Source organism: Spodoptera frugiperda, chromosome 28, assembly GCF_023101765.2.
Source record: "Spodoptera frugiperda isolate SF20-4 chromosome 28, AGI-APGP_CSIRO_Sfru_2.0, whole genome shotgun sequence".
Classification (NCBI taxonomy): domain Eukaryota; kingdom Metazoa; phylum Arthropoda; class Insecta; order Lepidoptera; family Noctuidae; genus Spodoptera; species Spodoptera frugiperda.
The window spans coordinates 6,338,326-6,358,249 of NC_064239.1; the positions used below are offsets into that span (position 1 = coordinate 6,338,326).

Sequence of the window (19,924 nt, forward strand, 5' to 3'; positions counted from 1 at the left end):
ATTCCCCTTACTCTTTTTTGTTTTCTTTTAATCTGTGTTGTGTATTTTAGTTACAAAGCTGACGTATATTTTTGAGTCTTTGTTGTGATGGCTAAATTGCAGACCCAGGAAGATTAAACTGAGAATGCAGTACATTTTTTATAACGTCGGCTCCTTCAGCTATTCATATCAAAGTGCATAATACATTGGGTCATGAACATGAGATGAAGATGATATCTGTATTTGTAGATAGTATGGAGTGCATTGTTCTTGTCAAATGTATTCCGTGTGTACCTCATTGACATAAAAAATAATATAATTATTATTGTATACATAACAAATTAAAGTTTATGAATAGTTAAAACCTTAACTTTCAGCGTCTCAATTTTATTTTAGTTATCTATTATTATATTGATTGTGTTTTTTAAAACATAAGGTTGAGATAAGGTCGAATTTCGTTTTATCGCAAAGATCATGATTTCGAGAGAATCGGGCAGCGACATGCTACGCCGTAGCAACTCTACGCTAATAGACGCCACGCTACGTGCGCTACAAGCGACTACGATAGTGGAACCGATTACACGATTTGTATTTTCCGATTCACATCTGAATTCGTATTTCGTACTTTTCACGCTTCGATAAAGTATTTTGTTTCAATAGAAACTTTAACTGCTAATATTTATTGTAAACCGTATACAAAACACCAATGTATTCGATGTTCATATTGTTATCAGACACACGACATGAAAAATAACATTGTTACTTAATTTATGTGAGTTACGTTAAAGGCTATTTATACAACAAATCTAAAACATTTGGATTGATGTTGAATAAATTTTATCGTGTTCGACCACAAACAAACGAGATGGAGGTTGCCATATTCCGAATCGTAATGTTCCAATTAACAAGTTTGGTTTTTGTTTTATTGAGGGATGGGGGAATGGGGTTAGACATTGGAATGGCCGGCCTGGCTAAATCAGTGTAGGGGGACAGAATCGGGCTAACGAACCGGACCAACCCATTACTTGAGCAGACGGCCGCTGTCATGGCTACAGTATCGCAATAGCTAGCTCTAGCGGCACCTACTTGCGGGAAAAATGATTTAGAACCTCCCTCACCCTCGGACACGCGAAAGGAAAATGTATTTTTATAAAGGTAGGAACAAATTAAAAAGTAACGGAAGAAGTGCTCATTAATTAAATATTACGTTTTGAATTTTTACATAAAATTTCGGCTATTTGTCAGACTTCCGAGAATTGTTGATTTCTCAATATTTCGTCGGTTTTAATAAGTGTTTATTATGTTTTTGGTTTTGAAGGTGATTTTTGATTACATTACATCGTTAAACAGGTACAATGAAATAGTACTGCATAATGATCATAGAAAATTAGTAGTAGACTCATAGTCGTACAGATTTACATTAAGCCTCAAGAATAATATCACTTTCTTTTGATAAAGTATTGTTTGATCGGTCTAGTGAGTCCAGATATTCACTAACTCATATTTATCAAAACTTCAAATAAATGATTAACATCCTTATGTCACTAATTATTTTGTGAGCTATTATACCTATGTTTCTACTAGAAACATATTCTATTCAAAGGCTTAATGTAGCTTGCTTAGTGCTCATCAGGAAAACCAAGAAAACCGCAAATCTCTTAAACGTATAAATAGTAATCGGAAGCGGAATGCAACGGAAATGTGTAAAATAGTCTCAAAATATAAATTGATACTCAGTCAGCAGCACTCGATTCTTGAAAATGGAAGTTTCTTGTGAGAAATCCAAGGAAATCGAATATTTACGTTCGTTCAAACACAAATCGCTTACGATGTATTCAGTCTGATTGTGGAGTCGGTAACGATTTTCTGGATCATTCTGTAACTTAACTTATCGTTTATAATTTATAGATGTGTGCATAGAGATGCCAATATACAGCCTCATTTCATAACATAATGACTTGCCTAGTAATTGCCCATTCGTGAAAGGGGTCAGTAGAGGTGGATTTTCAAGGTGTCATCTACTAGTTATGATACAAGTAAGATGTGATAGAGGGTGTGCCTATTGTCAAACACCGTGCTAAACTTCAATGGTAGGTATTTTAGGAAATAAATTCGTTCAATGATAATGTATGTTGAATTCGAGTTTAATTTTGCTTCCGTAATATAATTCAGGTTTATTTAAAATCACAGGCCTGGCCACCAGGCTCAATAATTTACCCGCAGTACATTGCGGTTTTAATTCATTATAAAACATTGAATTTCACGAATACCGCTTTTCAATATAAATTATAAGTAAAAAATATTCCAAATAATAACAACAAAAGTCGTTGACCACTTATTATTGTTCGTTTAATCTTATATTTCAATGAAAAGTACCTCAAATTTCAAAGTGGTTTCACCGTCGCAGTCGTCGGTGGCTCGTGAAATATCTGATATTTAACTAACTTTGAATCCCCGCAAAAGATTTAAGCTCGGGTTCTAAACTTCCTGCAAAGAGATTTCGAGGTCTATCGTATCAAAAGGGAGAATCATGTATTTTCAAATTTGCTAAATTACGCGAAACTAAGAGAGGCCGAGCTAGACTCAGCAACAGTACTCATTATTTGTTTCCTCAAGCTTTCACTTTAATTTCCTTCATTTGTAATTTAATTAACATTTTACAAATGGATTCACTTATTGAAAGCAATAATAGATTTTAAGCAGCGCCCGGCTGATCGATGATCTAAAAGATGATTGACTAACAAAGTACAAAAGTTAAGTTATCTAGAAGACGTTGATTGAACGACCGAAGAAGTTTGTAAGAAATGGCCTGAAAAGAAATTTGAACTTTAGGTGGGATGATAATTTGCGGTAAAAAAACCTTACGGAGAAAAATTACGAGGAAACGAGAAGCCCTTTTTTATGTCTTAAGCATAAATGTGGGAGTGATTTTATTTGTCTTGATTTAGAGGCTCGGCGCGCCTTGACCCATCGTCGTGGTATTTGGTTCGATGAGATTAGGTCTTAAAATAGATTTGAGAGAGAAATCCAAGTGGTATAGCCTGTAGTACGCGGGCAAGAGCCACGTTTGTGGCTAATACGAGTACCGTATTTGAGCAAGTTCTTTCTGTATGAACATTGAACAATCGTGATATTGATTGTGGCCTTTCGACGTGATTCTTGATATCTTGCGCGGCTCAGCAAGCTCTTACTGCGATCTAGAGACTTTTATTCGAGGTCGACAATCCCTAAGTCTAAGGAAGTTATTGTTACATTCAATGTGAGTTCATGTTTGTTATTTTTAACAAAAAATAGAGATTAAGATCTAATACCAATATACATATGTAGTAAGTATGTACTTACTAAGTACGTATATCAGAATAGATATTTAGATACTTATATGCCAAAAATTCTTGCAAAGATACCGTTTCTTCACGGTTGGTATCAAATATAAAATCATTATTTTATAAACACCGTATGCCTTGGTACGTCATAAATAACATCAGCCATATGACGAAGTACTACTTATTTACTTTTGTGTTGCTTATAAGTCTGCCTGATTCATAAAACTCTTCGGAGATACATCCATCGTACTAACAATATCACTTACCTAAAATCTCTTGTAGACTATATAATAAAGTGAATACTTACTCTACTTGGGTAGCAGTTTACGAGGCCACAGCTCCATTTAAAACGTGGACCGTTTTAATGCCATTGTTACACCGTGCAGGAGGAGTCATAACAGTTGATCCCGATTTTATTGCACTTCTCAATGCAATATTCCACCTTTTACCCGCAGTTACCTGTAAATCTGACGGATATTAGATGCTTATACTGAATACCTCCGCTGAATAAAGGACGCGCTTTAAACTTCAACAGTTAATTAGTTTTTAAGTAGTTTCATGTCATTTAGTTTCTAGATAATTTAATGGGCGTGGGCTTAAAGGTCGAGGTAAAATTAGTCTCTGGCGTCTTTGAAAAAAATATCGTCGTATTTTAAGATTGTGGTTTTTCATACCTTTACTTTAAAAACTCTAAAATGTCAGTCTTAATATAATCTTAACTTTTATAAAGTAACAAGACATTTACACAGATTTAACTTACTTAAGTACGGCGTGTGGAAGTTAACTTCCCGATTATATTAATATGAAATAACGAAGAATAGAATAGAAAGTGAATACAGGAAGATAATCAGAAACAGGTGTCAAACCATCCTTTTATATTGGTCCCGACCGCGCTCGCCAACGGGTAGTCGTAAAAACTTACCACTTCATCGAGTGGGTTTCATGAATCGGGTTCGAGTCGGGAGGGCTCGGTACACTTCGCGCCGCCTCGGGCCTTTTGGGCGGGCGGAAATTCAGTCTACGAACACAGCGGCCGAAGATTGTCGCGTGTCTGTCGCTCGCTAAATTTAGTTAACATCGTTAAATAAACAATTATTGTTGTTGATAAAAAATAATAAAAGCGTGTAAAAAATTGTTTGGAAACTAAAATAAAATTGTACGGCTGTTAAAGCTTGGTGTGGATAGTGTTAAAAGTTTTTACAAGTGCATTGGATTGCGAACAAAATTGACTTAAGTACGTCGGGAATGATGCTAAGGCGGCCTACTAAAAGTATGGCATTTAATAAGGTGAGAATAAGGTTTCTGAATTAGATTATTCTAATGTTATGACCTTTTCGAGGTATCTTTGAAATGTATAAGGTTAAAAGTACTACGAGTTTGGTCAGTTTGAAACTGTTTTTGAAGTGTAGGTGAACTCTGAAAGTGTTGGAAACTCTATGTACACGTGTAACCGTCCAATTCAATATATTTTAATTAAATTAACGGCACTACATACGATTATTTTAGCAGCAATTTATTTTGAACGTACAGTTAATTAGATTTAGACACGTTTTTGGATAATGAATTCTCAAATGACAATAAAACGGAGTTTAATTAATACAGATGAAGTTTTCCTCATAACATAAAGCTGATATTTACGAAAGAGAAGGTGTGAAGGTTTAATTTCTTTACATTTAATTTCCTCGTTGATACCTTTTGAATACAAAATACGGCGTTGTTTGCCTAATCTGTTACTTTAATTCCAAATGCTTTTAGTTCCATTTCGTATTCCAAAAGGAAAAAAAGGGTCTGGATTTTATGATGACATTTTTTCAGTAGCTAGATAGATAAATAAATAATGGGTGACCTTATGAATGGGTTACTCCTACTAATAAATTAGAGAAACGTACTATTCTACAAAAATCCACGATACTATGTGTTGGCTTTGTAAAAAAGTGTGTTCATAGAACAATAATATTCCTTTCTAAGAGGTAGGCAGTGGTTCTCACATTCACATTTTTGTTTTGTAACAAAATTTAGTGTGGATATAATATGAGTTATGAGTATCCTAAATTGTATGAGTAATGAGTAACAAGAAATATTCTTGGAACCGAAATATCAAAGCAAAAACTTCTTTCACGAAAGTCTTACTGTCTCTCTGAGATAATGCTGATTGATTGCCTGACTATGATGTTACAGTCGATGTTACTGGCGGTAGCATTGTCAAAGCATTGTCTTTATCACGCTTTGCTTACGAGTAGAATACAGGAGTGTCTATATCTTTGATGAAGAGCAACGTTATTGTGAAAGATTGTCTTTATGTAGCTTGTCCACTGTGGTTTAGTATAATGTTAGTCATAATCCACACTAATCTGGACTCAAAATATTGCGAGATTGGAATATTCTCGCAAATTCTCGTGTACCTATTAGAGGCTCAGGGTACCCGGCTTCTTTACCTTCAAGGATGGAGGACCGGGTAGCATATTTTTGTCGGCGTACTTAATTATACTTGCAGCAGGTAATCCATTTAGCATCTTTTCCCTGAATACATACTACGGAGGTGAAAGAATAGTGTACAATAGGATGTTTAATTAGCACCACGTCAACAAAAGGTTCCTTTTGAACTTGTTTTATTGGAAAAGTTGACCTTAAGCATATTGTTTCTTTGATCGTGGGTGGTTCAGCCTCATTAGCGATCGCTTTTGCTAACACTGAGTAGTATCCTAGGTTTCCTTTCTTCCACGTGAAATATTAGTGGATTTTTCTTTATAACATATTACCTACACGAGCTTAATACACGTAATATTAGGTAATAAATAACATAACTGGTGAAATATGCTTGCGTTTTATTGGAAAAAGTGAGGTAATGTTATATTATATCACGGTCGGTTGGACTTAAATATTTAAGTTTAGTTAAGTAAAGTTATTGGATAATGGTAGGGCTCAGTGTGGCCCTCGAAAAGGATAAGTCCACCTCTTCTGTACCACTGAGTATTGTAGAACGCGACTGGAATAATAAATATAAGGGATTATGTTAAGAGGACTGGAGACAGTTATATCCCAGAACAATAACGCAGCGTGTTAAGTGTTGACTAGCGGTACAGGGGTACCTATTTAATATAATACAGCTACAATATAAACGTACTTCCCTGTATAAACGTACTTTCTATCTGTTATAAGGAAAATTGTTCTTAATCTTAGTAAGTTGAATTTTCTTAAAGATTTCATCGTTAATTTTTTTAATTAAATCATTATAAAGTAATTTTAAATTTGTTTAGATGTAACTTTCTTTTTTAATTGCAAAAGTTTTTTTTTAAAAGAGTCATAAAACGTGCAGTTTCTTAGTTCTTACAATACATGTTAGGAGAGTAGAGAAGGTGAAAAATTATAACTATTTGGTCACACCACATGGCACTTTATTGCTTCATAATAAAGTCTAATATCGAAGAAGATAGATTAGACTACCTAATGTATCTACTGGTGATTATACTATTACTTATATTTCTGTATACCTTTTAGTAGAACATGAGGCATGATGTTATGTTTCACGTGGAATTTCCATTCGATCCCTATTATACACCATTAGGGTGGATTTTTAAAATCCTATTGGGACTGACACCTTTAAAGGGATTCACTTACCGTCCTGTGTTTATACTTGGACACGCACACATGGATACTAGTATTAGTATTTCTTTGCTAGTTCTGTATGTAATTATACTTTACACATGTTTTATAATAATTGAAAACAATCTGATCTAATCTGTCTCGTTGATAGAGTGTGTCACAAGCGTAGCTACTGAGTTAGGGGTTATGCTTCTGTTTCTGGGTTGTACAAAATATTGTTGGTTTATTTAATTATTATATTTTTCGGCTTACTCACGTAATTATTTGACGAGAAACTCGACTAGTTTAGTTATAATGACATGAGTAAGCTGAAAAACAATAATTAATCACGAAAGTTATAGTATACACATTCTTGGTTTTTAGAAAATTTCACAACAATACAGAGTCTGTACATAGTCTATGTCCAGTAACAATAGGCTCATATATATCTCTTCGCTGTTTGGGACTTATAACATAACCGGTGAACAGTGGGTATTGCATTGATAGGTACTAAACAGTACCTATAAATTTACCCGCTTTTAGTTTACAGGAGTAGGAACAGGGTGGTTATTAGTCAGTAAGAGTCTGACACTCCCTCCCGCCTCGCCCAAGGCGAGAAAAATCATTGAATGATTTTCCCTGTTAAAAAATTACTGTTGTGCAAGTTGAAAACAAAAAAAAAAAACGTGTTATGGAAACATCACAAACGTACAAAATGTGTTTATATTTAGTTCGTTGAAAAGCAATATGTAGCTACATTCAAAGGACAGTTATATCAATATCTAAGGACGTCTGTACTCGCACACTGACGTCCAACCTCGTTACCTTTCGAAACTAGTCATCAATCTCCACGCTGCGGTCGGACACGTTGTTTCCATTCCGAAATTACTTCATCAGAATATGGACTATGGACTGGTGTGAACATTTTACATCTTAATATAACGTCTCGTCTAATAAATGACCGTCGAGTAAGTGGGCTGTGGGATACTGATTGGTAAGTTAGGCAAAGTAGTATTGGGTGTTGCAGATTTCAAAATTGGTTCATCCCTTGTATATAAAACTAACATGACGCTATGCTACTTTTATTTTAGAAAAAATAATCAAATACCCACATATCCAAAGTCACGGGCAACAGCTAGTTGTAAATATTTTGGCAACTTCATTAGTCTAGAGATAGTTGTAGAGCAATCGTATCTAGTATAATACAAAATACTCGTTGTGCAAAGTATAATTCATTTCGAACATTCTCCATTTTCCAAATTAGTTGAACGGAGTATGAAATTGTGGTTAATGTATGCAATGCTTTCGCTTTGTCTGATATCTGTGTACTAACCTATATATGGTTAGTTTACTACGAGTATACTGGTCTCATAATATTTTAGGAAAGTAATGGACTTGAAACTCTCGTTCCTGTTGGTCGCTGGCCCGTCGTGCTGTGTAGTGTGATACATACTAATAATCAAATCAAGCGATGTCCAAGTCGATCTATTTGTTTAAAACGTTAAATATTTTTAATATTGGCATGACAAGATACCATCACCAGGTATACGGACAATCCGGTGTGGGCATGGATGGTCATTCACATACAGTATTTCCGAATCCATTGCGACTACTAGTACTGGTAGATATGCAAGATATGATGTAAGTTCCTTAAAATTAACCAAACAACATCCCAATCGTAAGCAAATAATATCAGTAAACTAATGAGCAAACTGTGTATTCCCCGAGGGAATAAATAATTAACAAATAGTCTAAAAGCTTGTATTGTAGTACCTACACCTAAAATTTTCCAGTAAATATATGTTACAAGTTTCATTGTAATAGTCTAGTATATAGTAGCTTATTGTTGAATATCCAAACCGTACAATTGCAGATTCCATGTTACTAATGATCGGACTGTATTATTTTGCCCAACGCGATGATTGTTTCGGAATTAGGATCTCTAGACCGTCAATTTACGAAACGACAAAACAATAGAGTGCTGGTTACATTATCTTAATAATCAAAACTTCATTCCCATTTAAAATGGACAGGCATAAAATAATTTCGAATTTCGATCTTCCTTAGCAATTAGCGTCAGTGGCTAAATTACCGTTATAACGTTTCGGCCATTTCCTTGGTTTGAATTTAATCAGACTGGCTTGGGTTAATTAATAACAATATTATGAGACGGTTCAGAATTAAAGTTTGTCTTTCAGATTACAAAAGTGTTATTCATTCATTTGATCAATTGGATTTGTGAGTGGCAGATGTCCGTTGAACCTTCGTACTTCCATTTGGTTAAACAAACGGATGAGTTGTTTGTGAGTAATTAATAATGCTTCCTATTGACTCGGGTGTTAAGTAGGATTTACAATAAGCTACGTCGAAACAATGGGCTGTTTTTAGCTTCAATCATATCGGAAGATGTCTCGTGTATTTCTTGATTATTTATGGGTAGGTAAAATTTGTATTATGAATTTATTTGGTTTCATTTGTAAACAAAGGAAGTTATTATTTGGTTATCTAATTGAGTAACTCAAACACGTAGTTGGAGGGTCTTAGATTAATAGTTTATATATTTATGAGTTTGTTATTAATCGGTACATTTCACAACCACCATAATAGGCTTCCTAAATTATATACCTAGGCTGTAAATTAATTCGATATTAAGTTGTTTGAAAACGAGACAGATCAGTATCATGATAAAATGCATAGTCACGGATATCATTCCATGTTAATACATTTGACAGTTGAAAATACAATGTATGAATAATAAATATTCCGGCCTAAATGGACACTATTGTTAACGTTAGCATCGATTCTAAAAATGTAGAATAGCATGGACATCCGTAATTACTGGTAAAACGAGGTTGTAAAATATTAAATTTAATGTTATCCGTGACATTAATTTGGTAATTGTTTTGTGGTTTGAATATTTCGTGTTAAAATATAATGTTGTGGCGAGACTAGTGCTCGTAATCATTTTTTTCCGAGTTAGGTTAAAGTATAATTGACTTTTAATTTTCTGTGTACATTGAAAATAAGTGAGTTAACCGTAAGTACACTAGATTCCAAGATTTCTGTTACTGAAAGGGATAAAAGTAAACATTATATTACGTTGTGAGAGTCGGTAATCAAATCTTAAGGCTTTGTATAAGCAGTCACGTTTTGTAACATAAAAACGTAAGCCGTAGCTGTAGTTAGGCTGTTAAAAGGTAATGTTAGTAAAATTGTTTAGCCGCAGAGTACTTTCAATGTGGCCCTAACGACGCGTGACCCATGTTTTAGGGACAATCATGAATTTTATAAGAAGTATTTTCTTCGAAACGACTTCAATTACAAGTGAGCATCTTCTACTCAATACGTTTGAATGCTTGGGTTCACTGGTATCATAAAACGGCATTTTATGATCTTGGGAAACTGCTGCGGCTTTGCATACTATGCATTTTTACTGCCATTCAAGTTTTATAAGAACCCATGGTTTTATTACTACCCCCTTTTGGTTCTGGGTCTGCACGGACCACCAGCTTGCGAGGACTAGTTTTATTCATTGCTGACTGCAGAAAATTAGTCTGAAACCTATATTTTATTTAAATATCAATTGCTGTTCGTTAGTTTCGATCAAAATTATTAAACCGACTAGGTTAATTTTGGTTTAGAAATATTTGTGTAAGTTTACAAAGGCAAAAATATGAGCAAATATAAAGACATTGTAAATAAATTATTAAAATTGTCAATTTTCTTTTGCCATACAAACTACTTTTTATGTGCCCTTCCAATGTATGTGACGTAGCACAAATATTATTGCGTCATTATTGAACTGTTCGGCCAGCAAAATAAAAACAAATGACACAAAATGACAAGGCCAGAAATATACTGTTTCTCTTTCTAAATTCAAATTATTGCCGCCTTTAGTACATTGCAAAAAAAAAAAACAAATGACATGTCAATGACGTCAGACACAAAATGACAAGACCAGAAATATACTGTTTCTCTTTCTAAATCCAAATTATTGCCGCCTTTAGAACATTGCAAAAAAAACAAATGACATGTCAATGACGTCAGACACAAAATGACAAGGCCAGAAATATACTGTTTCTCTTTCTAAATCCAAATTATTGCCGCCTTTAGAACATTGCAAAAAAAAACAAATGACACGTCAATGACGTCAGACACAAAATGACAAGGCCAAACAATACTGTTTCTCTTTCTAAATTCGAATTATTGCCGCCTTTAGAACAATGTAAAATAAATACCAATGACACGTCAGTTTTCTAAATTCAATCATTGAGTTTGTGTACCGCGGAATACAAAAAAAAGCTTGTGAAAATGTTATCTAACAAGTTACTTACAAGATACGGTTTATACAAAGTTGATTACTGTCCACGTTGCGTCAGTTGACGAATGCATGCATCCTTCACAAACGACAGGAGGCCTACAAATGATAAATGCTTGCATCTTGCTTAGAAACAATGAAAACTGTTTACAAAGCGGCAACGTTCAGGCTATAAAAATTCTAGTATCAACTTTACCAAAAGATTTGTAGTCATCCTACAAAATGATGTTGCTAGTTGGAATAATTTAATAACGTGAATATGAAAGATACATGTGTATTGTGTATGCATTTAATGTTTGCTACGTATCGTTTTAGGACATTTCTAAGCTAATTTATGAGTACGTTGTTAGCGTTCGGATGAAACAATAGCATAACTTAAATTTACTATTATTGCGGTTTAAACTATTAATTAATGTTTGTTTCGAACCCAGTAAAGTTCTGGTCTAGTTTTATGTTCAGCGTTTGCGTAAATTGAGGATACCAATAAAATGCTAGTTTTAAAAAAGTCTATTAAGGTTAACTGGCTATGATTTCCTCTCTGTAAACTTGAACAACAATCAACGAGAAATAATTCAAGACCTACTTGCAGAAACATTCTCTTTTCATTAAAAACTTTTATCCCCACCACGCAGGTCAACAACCGTCTGCCATAAAATATTAACTGGGAACGGAAAAAGATAAAACTGGGAACAGTTAACAAAGAAATAAAATCCGATTAATACATCTTTCCTGGGACAATAACAATGGTGGGTATTACAAGGAATTCGTCATTCGTGAATTATTGCCGTCAGACACAATAGTCGATCGTTACTTGCGTACGGCGACGAGTCGTGTCCCTAGTTATACCGGCCAGTATTTATTGTGACGATTAATTTATTGGATTACGAAGCGACTACTATTTAATTAACGCGGGACAAATTTAGCAAATTGCCTGGATTAATATTTACAAACCGGAATCGGGACGAGATAAACTTTCGGTAACTAGCTGCTCTGCGATGTTCGAGTGTTTGACTATGTGAAACTCCGGCCTTATTGGTCGGCGTTTTACATTCTTCGAGTTTTCGTAATTTTGAGGTTTACGTTAGGTTTTGCACCTAAATTGGATAATGTTGAACGCGTGATTAGTTTTATTTAATCATGAACTACTTACATTTTAATTGGTTACCATTTCAAAAGATGTGTATGTTCTACCTTCTCACAGTACCAATCAGATCTTCACGTTACAGTCTACAGTACCCTGTACTAATTGTACCCTGTTTTGGAAATGTATCTTCCACTTCTTATGAAATTACTGACACTCAATAGCAAAAGACACTTGCTCTTTAATAAATACTTCAATAGTTAAAAGGTTCAAAAGTAAAATGCGCCAATAACTAAATTATTGATTTAACAAAAGAAAAAATATACATTATATCACATTCTCCAATTTTCTGTAGGTCCTGTGTGTAACAACTGTACGGTATCAATTCCACGCGAACTACAATGGGGAACAGAAATAGCTATGTTTTGTAAAGTTTCCACTTCAGCGCCTACTTCTCGTGGATCACGATCTAAAATTATATTGTTACAGAGAAATACATAACAACATTTCGGAACTCGATTCAGATTTTATTGGCAAAGTGAGATTCCACTACTTCCATAGAAATTATAATCTTACCTTAAGATAGGTACGTTTTGTTGGTAACTTATTAAGTAATGGGAATCAAATTTAATTAGGAGGTACCTACAGTTTCCCCACGTAACTGTTCGACGAGATTATTCGACTAGTTTCAAACTACACTAGTTAATTTGTAATACTTGGTTCCTATTTTACTTGACCCAAAATTAATTGAATAATGAAAGCGGTTGTTTAATTTTGTATGTGATTTATAAACGGTCGGAAACGTGACTGCTGATGGTGAAGTCCGGAATTTCCTTCACTGGAAATTCAATTCAGAATATCCAGATTCATTTCCAAAATTCTCATATTGTCTGTATTAATATAAGTGTTTGTTCAGTATTCCTGTGAGGTAAACATAGTCATAACATGGACAGACAGAAGGAGACAAAAAATAGTTGTCTTAACAATACACTTTTGCTTGAATAGAGAAAATAAGTGGGTGTCTTATAGATACTTTTGTCCTTTTCGAGAACACCTACTGAACTCGTAGTACAATCGGTAGTAGCTAACACAAACATATAACCAAGTCTATAAAAAGATTAATATAAACAAAATGTTTGGTATCGTGACGACAATATAGCTATCTTATTTCTGTATACTAAAGTTCATTGCTCGCAGTACATAGGTACTGTAGTGGGAATTTAGAAACCTTAATAATATTTTAGAACCTTTGTGCAGCACTCGACATGGTTCGTGTATATGGTACAAATCATGTTTTATGATAATAGGTGATATAAAAGATATCTGCTTTTTATATAAAAAACTCGGAAAAACTATTACCGACAGCCATTAAAATCCTTCATTTTTATAGAACCGTAAAAATTATTTCTTTCATTTTTATGTCTTTAGCTCTGCGTGGTATAAATGTACCCCTTAAAGTGCAGCACCACTTGGGAATATATTTTTACGCATTTTATATTTCTTACTTTCATTTTGTTAACAATGTATCTGTTAAAGTATTTTTGAAAGTGACACAAAAATGAAGTAAGTTTGTGGCGGGTAAACAGCTTTTACGTTGGATAAAATCAGGGTTTATATAGAAGTTTGTGAAGATAACCTAAAGTGGAATAGCTAGTTATCTGTCCGGCACTTGGCCAGTTACCCACTAAGGGGATTATCGGCGCCGCGTTCCCGGGCAGACACGCGTGACAAGTTAGCACATACATTTATGTACTCCGAGCACTCGCTACAACTATTGTGGAAAAAACAATTCGAGTGGCGGTAGTGCGCTTAATATTTAACAAACATTGGAAAACTATCGAGTTCTGTTTGTTTAGATGGTTATGTGAGCAGCCATTTTAAAATTGGATTGTTGTTTGTTTTAGTGTACGTAAGTATGACAACAATGTTATCCGACTGTTTATTGTTTTGATTGATTATTCATTATATTATGATATGGAATGGGATAGAATAGGTGAGGATCTGAATTATTGATAGTTTGCAATAATACTCTAAGAGCTAATAGTAGGTAGTAAAAAGGACAGTTGTGTATGAAGTTAGTTTCAATGTACATCTGCAAATATACATTGAAACTAGTATATTATACTCTACTTTCATATTACATTCAATTTAAATAGGAAATAGTTGGAAGTCACTCTTTGACTTCTATTTATATATTATAAAGCTTGGGATACCGTGCAGTGGTATACACTAAAATCCAACCGGTTGTCACGGTCTCTTTTTTATTTATTTCCGAAGTTGACAACGTAGCAACAACAGTTTTAGTTAGTAGAAAAATATGTTGTGTGAATATTCATATAGGAAACACTGTACTAACAGGATATTGGACAATTTCAGTTTGAAATAAAACAACAAAGATTTTATTTTTCAAGAATGCTCTTCATTGTTGTTGTAGGTACCTAATTGGCAACATGATACTACAATAATATTATATAAGAAAGATATTGAGACATCTCTAAAAGGACTCTTCACATCACCAATTTTAATGTTCTATCTAAAAATGTTTGTATTTACTGAAGTGTACATAATAATGTACGAAACGTTACATCAGGAACTTATGACCTATACAAAGCGTGACCTTGTGATGAGAAGTACCTAAGTGTGAACTTGGTTATTCAGCCATTTCCACCACCTACGCACTGGTCTCGGCGTGGGTGTTGAAAGAAGTTTTTGAACGAATGCGGATTCGTATAGCGACCTTCTTGGAACAAAAATAAACGAATATGACGGGAAAAGGTTGTTTAAAAATTGTATTGTATATGGTGGCGTGATTAAACGTTTCCTATATGGTCGACACTTATGAAGCACTTTTGATGCCTCTAGTGTTGCGGTTTTCTGTGAGGCCGTGTACGTAGACGACAATGACCGATTACCATCAGATGGCCCGAAATATTAGTTGCTACTGATAGTAGTTGAAAAAAATTAAAAAAATAAATATTTTCTACAGCGATTTAATTTAACAATTGGTTTACTCAGTTCTCGGCAAATTTTGAGTTAGTCCTATTTTTTTTGTCGCAGTGCCGGAATTCTGTATTACAGAAACTAGCACTAGGCTATAAAACATCACGCTACAATGATTAGGAGCCGAGGATTGCGGGTGAAACCGCGCGAAAGTATGTAGTTCACAATATTAGGTTACATTTATGAGAAATTCAGTACCTATTGTTAAAGTTGGGGAGCATGACTTTATACTTAGAATTCAGTAAGCTCATCTAATAACTTTCAGAATTTTGTTCCTGGAAGGAGTCTGGAGGGATGAACAATGAAGTACTTTAGTCTTCATTTATCAGACATTGAACAGAAAGCAAACTTTGAGATATTTACTAAAACTGCAGGGTTTATATCGTACCTACTTACAATGATATTATGATACGATTGTATAACACTAGATAAGCTTAGTGTAGAGCGCCCTCCAGCTAGGTGGAGTGACGATATCCGCAAGGTGGCTGGTAGTTGGGCTCGCAGTCATTGCAGCGGTAAGTCCCCTCTTTGAGGAGTGGCTTGAGAGCCGCCACTGCGTCAGTGTGAAAGATTTTAGAGTGCAATAGAGAAATTGAGTGTTAAATATTGAAAATGTGAAATCGTATTAGGTAAAACCCACCCCCACCGTGTATGTGTTCATGGAAAACTTAACTTAAGTATACTACTAGGTACTCTTTCTAGCTTAGGTTCACGGGGGTTGTGTATAAAACATATTTATATAAATATCTGATCTGTCTGTCAGAAAAGTGCATTGAGAATGCAAATACTACTGAACGGTTACGTGCTCCGTAAATGTGATTCTCGAAGCAGGATACATCCCGTCTTCCCTGACATCTGTAGGAGGCAAAAATTTTGTGAACATATTTTAAATATTTGTATATTCCGATGGTATTCAGGTACAAATAATAATATATTTTGTTAATAATAAACTCGACACCAGCAATTTATACTACGCTGACTCCAAAAACCGTACTTTACAGTACAGGCTTTTAAAGGGAAAAACGTGATAACTTTTACATTAATTAAGATACTTTTTTGAAATTTGGTATGCTTAATATTTAATTTATTCATTGTAATGTCTCATATTTATATTTCCTTAATTATTTCTACTTTTTGATTTAGCGCAAGTTAGCCGTATATAAACGTAATTCATCAAAAAAATGTTACACCTTATACACGTCTAACTTATGTTAGCGTAGTGTAGTACGGGAGGTCGTAGTGCATGATCAATCATCTGATGCATATTTCAATATTTTTATAAAGAACATGTACTTACTTACAAAAAGATTTGTCAACGTACCTACCATTAATAAACTAATTAATACGTTAACACATAAGTATTTACAATGTAAAAGTCGCTAAGTCGTTCATTTTACAAACGAACAAGTATACACACGAACGCACTAAACTACGCTAACTATGAGTTAGTGCAGTGTTGCACGGATTTTGACCAAAGTGATCCCCGCGCACACTCCGCTAATAATAGTTGGCGTAATATAAATCGAGTGATTTCAAAAAGTACCTTTACTTAGCGTTTTATAAGATTTGTAACTTTCTTATTTTTGCATATTTCTTCTCAATTTTTTTATGACGTATGTATACACACATTTTAAGCAACTTGGCATAAAAAAAAGTTTTTTCCAAATTTCGAGTTAGCGTAGTATAAATTGCTGGTGTCGAACTGTTCTTTGTGTATGGATATAATTTATTGAATTACACAATAGTATGTTAAATTATTGTTTCTGGGAACATTAGAATACTGCATTGGTTTTATGTAATTATAGCATGGTATTGTATTCGAGTGCAATGCAGATAAATACTCATCAATTACCTTTTATTTACAACCAATGAATAGCGTATTTTGATATTACAATTGTATAGTAGGTACTATGAAATGTATCAAATACGCTTAAATAAATATTTTCATCAAACTATTTTCATTTCAGTTCACGTACTAACAAAAACACAAAGAAATACACTACAAAAAAGACTTACTTCTATTTCTTATCTTGATTTAACAGCTTATAGCTAAAACTATTTTCGGGCCATTTTGTCCCCAAAACCATCGTCTATTGAAACGATCGACTGTATCTAAGGCCTACACCACAATTGTAGTGGGATAGATCGTTCGATCACATGGTAAGCCTGGGCCACTCACTTTGAATAGGTGGCCTTCGGTACGAGAATGGATGACCGATTACAAACGGACCCTTTCTTTGCTTTTAGATCTCTACAGTGAATTATGACGGGTTTCCACCTTATATAAGTGAATTCATGTTGTACTTACTACAACATTTTATTATATATACCTAGTATGTTGTTCTTAAGTAGGTGGGTATGAACTATAAGTGAGTGTATTGTCACGGCTTACATTCATAAGGATGCCTAGGACACACCATTCAGAAATTGGAACGAATACACTCTTACTCTGACGTGCTTTTGTCGGTTTTACTCCGTGTGTATGTATATTTTTTGTATTATTCACATTCTTTATAAGTGAAGTAGTAAAGTTACTTATTAAATGGACATTTCAATTACATACTAAAGCCGAAAATCATATTTCATATTTAACTATTATCAAATACTCTTTTTCCTAGTAGTTTTTAAACAAAAACTATTCATATTACCGATGCGAAGAGTTATTAACATGTAGAGCTTAATACTATTTTATAAATAAACTGGCGGAGTGAATAGCAATCAAATGCGTATCACAAAAACCAATGTCAGTTCGTGTGTCATTTACCGTACATCACCCGATCGGTTGAGCTCCACGGATTACGTTTCACACATAGTTTGAGATATTTATTAATACATTTTATGTAATAACGAATAGTAGTTTAGCATACGCGAGTATGACTATGATGAGTGATATGTGGTCATGGCCATCTTACTTACTTCTATTGTTCTCTATACTTGACTAAGTAAATCATACTCATCATCAGTCATTAATATGCAAGACTATATATTTTTTGACTAGTATAATATGATAATTCGCAGCTCCCGTACTTATTTATAACCTTTTAGTTTAAGCGAAATATATACTAAACAATACACCCACACCTATTCTATCCATTTACGGAAATAAGTGTATTTAAAGTTCATAAATAAGCGGTATTATGTGATTACATAACTTTATATACAACTGTTTCAGATAGGATTCTGCTTCAATGAAGACAGAAATAGAAATGCGGTTTCAAAATTACTAACTCCTTGAAATGTCCTTTGTCTTTGGCCTAACAAACGCTTTGTTGTACTAGTGTAATGTCTCCTAGACAGTTCGATATAACTCCCAGTCCTAAGTGCTTGACGATATCGATCAACTAGATAATTGATTTCGTTCCTTAATTAAGTACTCACTCAACTTACGAACGTCCCCTGTAATCTAATTACGTACTTCCCATAATTTTAATATTGTCATCTACTTGAAAATTAATGGATCTTTGGAAAATTAACGTTTCGAGCACGCTGAGAGGATCCCATTTCTTGTGTCTACTTCTTAAGAATTTGTAGGCCATGGAACTAATTATGTCGTTATTTTTGTTACTTACGTCATGTTTGTCTTCAGTATGTGTATAAATAAATATTGTTTGTATATCAACTTTCATAACACATCTGACGTCTTTCTTTCTCTTAAAGGTCGTGTATTTGGTATATCAAGTTCTTTTATGCGTAGTAAACAAGCGTATTACTTTTATAAATAACAACACAAACAACCTAAATCGAGAACTGTAATAAAATTATCACTATCATACTAACCGAGGTTAAAAAGGTTATGAAGTACCTAATAGAACAATTCAAAGAAAGAATTAATTAAATGTAGACAGGACTGGCCCCTCGTGTTTACAACCCACAGCAACATAACTTGTAGCCATTTCCCTGAGCTAGTTACTTGAGTGCGAATACCTAGATAAGCAGTCAGCCGGAAACCTTTCAGTGAATTATTAAGAGCAATTTTCAAGTGGCTCACTAAAGGATATTTAATATACCTAGTTCAATGAGATGATTTTTATTTTGTTCAATTTATTTTCCAAATTATACAAGGATTACCTAAATATCGAGATTTCTTAGTGTGAATATACCATGGATAATTTTGGATAATAAAGACTGCACGGTTGGTGAGATAGCTCCCCCTCAAAAAAAAAAAAGGTAAGGGCAACCAGCTGCCGTGCAACGTGTGGCGTGTGTATGAGACAACGTAAAAAAATAATAGTTACTTGATCATTCAAGTAACTATACAATACAATTATAGTTGTTGTCTTTATTATTATGTAAATATCACATCATTATGGTCACACGTCACACCTCATAGGTTATAAGACAAGATATCATTTTATAATTTAATAAAACATAATTTGATAAAAGCTACTAAGGAAAAAATATTTTGTATTTGAACAGGAATGTGTTCAGCGTTTCTAAATTTGACAGTGATCTATTTTGTTCAAGGTCGAATGTGATTAAGTATTACCAAGTTTCTGTTATATTAAATAATGTCACAAATTAAATAAATATTATATGATGTTTTCAGTTATAATACAAACAAAAATTTGGTGGTGTAGCAGAATGCGTAGCAATTTCGTAGCAGTGGTGTAGCACCCGCGTAGTAATGCTGTGATGATGAAA

At 34.0% G+C, this 19,924-nt stretch overlaps 1 protein-coding gene and 1 long non-coding RNA gene across 3 annotated transcripts in view; one reads left to right on the forward strand and one right to left on the reverse strand.

Moving 5' to 3' along the window:
* The window catches only part of LOC126912687 (uncharacterized), a 346,191-nt gene that overhangs the window by 234,300 nt on the left and 91,967 nt on the right, over positions 1 to 19,924 (reverse strand). The window lies entirely within an intron of this gene.
* Positions 4,318 to 19,924, forward strand: part of LOC118265006 (uncharacterized) — a 56,931-nt gene continuing 41,324 nt past the window's right edge. The window contains exon 1 of one of the 2 annotated variants that reach the window (XM_035577688.2): positions 4,318 to 4,589. The gene's annotated coding sequence lies outside the window, so the exon portion shown is untranslated. The remainder of the gene's footprint in view (positions 4,590 to 19,924) is intronic. The other variant, XM_035577689.2, reaches the window with a different exon arrangement.